This window comes from Clupea harengus, chromosome 10, assembly GCF_900700415.2.
Source record: "Clupea harengus chromosome 10, Ch_v2.0.2, whole genome shotgun sequence".
In the NCBI taxonomy this organism is placed as follows: domain Eukaryota; kingdom Metazoa; phylum Chordata; class Actinopteri; order Clupeiformes; family Clupeidae; genus Clupea; species Clupea harengus.
This window is the reverse complement of record NC_045161.1, coordinates 23,307,172-23,313,171: the sequence shown is the minus strand read 5'-3', so window position 1 is coordinate 23,313,171 and position 6,000 is coordinate 23,307,172.

Here is a 6,000-nt window from a genome sequence, read left to right as displayed (position 1 = left end):
AGGTGTGGGTAATCGTTCAATCAAGCAATCGTCGGTCCCCACTGTTGCCTGCAGGCCATGCATGGCCACTACATCATCTGCAGGGGCGCAGGGGGTCGTAACACATGCTTACATGCTTTTGTGTTTTTGTGAAGACATGTTTATCTCCTGGTGTGAAAAGTTAAGATGCTTACGATGCTTACTAGAGGATACTTAAACTCACTTAGACTTTTTCTCATCTAATCAGAGAAGTGAGTGGATGTGCACGCCAAACCTTCCTCTCTCGCACCATTGTAAAGAAAACAAACTTTTCCTGATTGAACACCATTCGGTCTCTAGGACTGTGGTGGCAAATGTACCATTGATTTCCAGCTCATCCAGTCATCTCAGCATGTTGTTGTGTGCTTCTCCAGCTGGTTCTGAAATGGCTCTCTGCCATGGACCATCTAAACATCTGGACTTCTATAAAGCTTGATGTTTAAATCTTGAAGTGGTTTTTTTTTTTTTGGTTGGTTGGTTAGTTGGTAGGATAATTTACAGTCACTTTCACTATGGGTCCTAAATACAAATGCAATATGAACCTTGCAGTGATGCCTTGAACGGCAGGAGGCATAGAGGGGGGAAAGCGATGGAATTTGTCAGAGTGCAATTGGCACAAAGTGACAGGCTAAGGATTCCACTGAAAGGTGGATCACTTTCTGAGAAACGAGGAGTGGACCACTCCCCTGCCTCTGGTGTTGTCTGACAGCACTTTGGTCAGCGTGAGCTGTTTTTAAAGGTGCTTTATAAATACATTTGACTTGACTTGAAAATGCAGCAGATGAACAAGAAGAGAGAGGAAGGTAGACGGTCCACCGAGACGCTTTGAAAGGTCACTTCAAATCCAAAACAGTGGGCTGTGGAGCATTTCAACAGGGTACAGCTTTCTTCATGTCTTCATGTTCTTCAAGTGTTTGTAAGCGCGTAAGAGAGTATTAAATGAGGACAGCAGGCCAAATTGCTCACTCACAATGTTCACTCTAAAAGCAGGCGAGTGTTGCGTTACAGCGCTGCAGTCAAAACTAGCTTGGTGTTGGTACCATAGCTCTCACTTCTTTGCTGTAAGAAGAAATACTTGCGCAGAGTACACACACACTTGAACACGATATCTTCACAAACAATCAAACATTAATTTGTGCTCATGTGACAACATACAGTTGCAATAAAATTGTTCAGAAATGATTCATGATTAAAATGATTCTCTTTTTTATCTCTCGTTATTGAAGAGTGCTCATAAGCCGCCACCAGTTTGAGCTTGGTCCTGCTCAAGGTTCTTTATCATAGTGCAGCAGCGGCGTTGGCGTCCCACACCACAAACGGGTCTGGTGCCCACAGACACCCAAGTTCGATTCCGGCCTGAGGTCATTTCTGGTGCCCACCGGGACCCAAGTTCGATTCTGGCCTGAGGTCATTTCTGGTGCCCACGGAGACCCAAGTTCGATTCTGGCCTGAGGTCATTTCTGGAGCCCACTCCCCTTCTCTCTGTCCCAATCTTCTCCTGTCTTATCTCCACTGTCCTGCCAAGAAGAGGCTAGAAGGTTTCTATAGGCTCTATAAAGTGCCTTGAAACAATGTTAATTGCTGATGGCACTGAATAAATAAATGAAAATTCTGTTGAATTGAAATGAATATCTTGAATGAATGATGTTACAAGTTACTTAAATGCATGGATGGCCAGCCTTGAGAGAGGGTCACAGTCATGTTATATTGCCAAGAAAACAAAAAAAAAATGCTGCAACATGCAGACTAAACTATAGACTATAACTATTCCTGGCACTAAAACCAGAACACAGCATCACAGTTACATACTTATAGCTTATTTCACACAAAGAGTATGCATGGCTACCTGAGCCTTGTCCCATACCCAGAGTTAATTACTCTTGTTCAGGCCAACCCTCCTGTAATGAGTTATAGTATAAACCCATTTAATGCCTTTAATTAAATCCCCAGGATTGCAGCACTGAGGAAGGGGGCTGTGGGGAGTTGTGTTTAGGTTTATTTGGATATTAAAAGTGGAGTTCCTGATTTTGGTGGAAAGTTGTTGATGTTTGAGCTCAACAGCCAATCAAATTGCACCACTCCCTTCCATGCTCTAGAAGCAACGTGTTGATCTGCTGGAATTATTTAAAGCTTGGTCCAAGACATCGTGTTCTTTTCCCTCTTCCAGTGCCAGGGATGTGTATGAACACTGGATTTTTTTAAAGAACACACACTGAGAAGACAGCTGGAGTGCTGTGAGGAGCAATTTACTGAATTTGACAGAAAGTGTCTGGGATTATTGGATTGGATTAGAATTGTGGACTCTCTGCTTAAACTTTCTGTCCAGTTTAGTTGTTCCTGTGGAAATCAGTGGTGAGTCACTTGGTCTCCCATGTTGCTGTAAAAGGCTCCTGCTGGTTGGTTACATTCCACATGTATGGAAGGAGGATGAAGGTAAGGAGGTGTGAAAGAGGTTTTTGAAAACATGCCATTGCTGTGGACTCGACCTGTGTGTTTAAGGAGCTCACTTGAGTGTCATACAAGTAGCCACAATACAGAAACAGCCTTGGACAAAAAACCTAGAACAATGGGTATGGGAGATGGGAGAGAGGGGATGGATATGTGGGAGTGGGAGTTCATGGCCAGTTCAAGGATCATTGAACACAATGGTACATCACTTCTGCACCTTAGATAGTTCATCATTTTAACAGACCTTAGATTTTGGAAATTATTCCTAGAACGGAGAACAAGACATATCACGAGGACACAAACATCTGTAGCTTACATGTCAGATTTAATGGTAACATTGGAGAAGAGCTGTCCAGATCTTATAGACTGTCAGAGTGTTTGTATCCCCTCCTGAAGGGGAGGAGTTACTTCACAGTGTTGTCATGGTGAAACTTAATATTCATGAGGTGATGAATAGTCGATGGTTGATACCCAACATACAGCCACCATTTGACATGACGTAGAATATGTGAGATTTCAAGGATTATAGCTGTAGTATAGTTAAGGAAACGCGAACTACGGAAGCCAGGAGAGGAGACCGCGAAAGTACAGAGATAAGTCACATGTATGTTAGACGAACAGAGTTGACAATAAAAGAAGTTAATGACAACCAGTTTCTTTATTGGACAACACAACAATAGCTATGAGCTATTATTTTATCATGTCACCACTGTTTTAATCAAATTTAAATGAATCAAATCAGTTGATAATTTATCACTTTATTTTTCAATTCAATTCAATTCAATCAATCAATCAAATACATTTTTACCCCTCTATTTTCAGTTCACATTCACATCAATTAATTATTGCTGCCTCCACCCTTCAGAGAATACCACAGAAACGGCTCAAAAATTGTAAATGCCATGTCCATGATTATTTTCACCAATTAAAAATCCAGACTGGGAGAACTCACACATCAAACAGAATGAAGGCTAATCAATGCAGCAATCTGCCACTAGTTTGAGGAGAGTGTTAATTAGTGGATGTGAGCACCATGGACAAAGCCGTAACCATTTGCTTCTGATGAAATGTGTTGAGGAATTGCCATTACCCACTTCTTGACTGTAGACAAGATATTTTCTTGGCTTCCTGTGGACACCACATTATGCACTTATCACATACACACACACACACACACACACACACACACATACACACATACACATACACATACACACACACACTTTTCTGGTGTGACCACAAGATTAATTACAGACATGGTATCTGGTGGTAGGCTAGTTATCAATTGTCCCATGGCTATTCTGTGTAACAGAAATCCATATGGGAGACTTCAGTGCTGTGGTGGATTACCCTGGGGTGTGACTGATACTATCTCTCGCCTAACTCATTATCAGGTCAGTTGACTTGTGGCCTTGGAGGACCTGATATTTGCGGCTACTTGTGGCTAGCTTCCAAATTGGAAAAAAGACCTTGGAGAGGAGCTTCATACAGCACTCTTAAACAAAGGTTGGAGAAGGCTTAAGTGCAGTGTCTTTGATGTATACTGTGCACTGAGGGTTTTGTCGGTGGCTAAAAGCCTCTTTGTAGGTGCGCTTAATGTGCTGCTTCTGTCATTTCCCATTATTTTGTGGTATGATAATGATGTCCAAAGCAAGCATGCTGTCAATCACATAGGGAAATGTCAGTGGCTGTAGATGAAAGTTCTCATTTCCTGTGTAACTGCCCTGTCACAGCAGTGTCTTGTGGTGTCACCAGCGGCTGACAAGATCCAGACATACAAGATCCATCACTTTGACATTGAATAAGTCGGTGTCAAGGCAACTAATGCCACGGCCCCTACACTGTAAACCCAAACAGTTCTACTAACTTATCAAAATTATGTATTCATTACTTAAAACCTGGTATTTAGTTGACCCAACTTTAAATGTATTAGTTTTCTGAAATGTTGACACCTTTTCCACATGCATATGTCATGTGCTGTTGTAAACAATGCAACTAGTGGAAGCGGCACGGTGCTCAGTGTTGCCAGATTGGAAATGGTGAAGTATCGTATTAAATGCTCAAAATGATCGTCTTTGGAGGATAATTATCGTGAATCTGGCAACACTGAGAGGCCGGTCGACCAATGACAGTTCTCGCTACAGTCAGAGCTTGTGCTAGAAGGTGGAACGTAAGGGAGATACCCTTTCCTAAACTTGTAAGGGCGTAAAAACTAGTTTGTGAAGGACCCAGAGAAACACAAATATCCGACGAGGCAAAATCCCGGACGATTTTGCAATCACTGCCGGACGCATGTCCGGGTAAAAGAGGACGTCTGGTCACCCCACCAAAGGAGATATTTTAGTAATCCTGTCGCTGCTAAGCGTTCTTATCTGGTAAGTAAACAGTGTTTTTTAGGTGTTTGTTGCGACAAAATTGCGGGAGCAAGTGAAATTGCGATAAGAAGTGGCGAGTTTCCCTCTTTGTAATTATTATTGAGTAATCACGTTTTGGCTGTCAAGTAGCAAGTTCAGTTGCACGACTGTTGGCGCTGGCGGCTAGGAAGCTAAAGAGCTAGTTAGTGGGTTATTTCCCCCCAAATATGTTCATGTGCAAAGTAAACAACAATCAATTGTTTATGTTGAAAACAACTCATGTTCTACAGAAACACCATATCATTCATATCAGCATGCTAAGGTTATATGTAACTTTTTAGCAGCTAGCTAGCTTCTATGTGTTTTAATGGATCTGATGGATAAAAGTGTTAGCAGCAAGCTAACAATAATGGTTGAGAACTTCAGTTAAGACCTACAATATTCTTTTTGCCCTGACAGCATTCGTGTTGCATATAAACAACAAACCGATTTGATGTAGACATATAAGAAGAGGAGTCAACCAAAGGAGATATTTTTTTGTGTACAGGCATCACGGACTGGCAAGACAGCAGAGGTACGGGTGATCCTCGAGGCTTATGACCTTCAGGTATGTCTAGGATTAACTGCACAACAGTGATCACATTTTGTTTGTTACTGAAACTTTAATATTAGTTGATACTATGTATTATTAATTGCCAGTTTTTTTGTAAGTGTTTCCATTGAAACTCTCCTGGTAATTGTATTGATGGTGTTTTGCAGGAGGAGTAGGAGCCAGATTTTGATGATGCTCCTGTTGTTCTCCTTACATCGGGCCCGACCCCTTCAGCTGCGAGAACATCTTTGAATTGGGTGCAGAGGATTTCTGAGGCATTTATGTTGTTGTTTGGCCTGACATATGCTTTCAATTTAGAATATCCCAAAAAACTCACGCACACCTTCTCATACAGAACCTTTTTATGTGTCTGGAAGACAAAAAAAACTCTGAAACCGTCCTTACTCACCTTAAAAAATTATTTGTTGAAATAAACGATTTGTTGTTGAGTTGTTAACTTTGTAACGCTGTTCTTTAAAGCTTTAATGTAATCTTTTATTTTGTCAGTTGTTTTACAAGAAATATAAATGATGTGATACCTCTTAAGTTTTTTCTCATCTCACTCTTTTTAATAGAAATCTTACATAG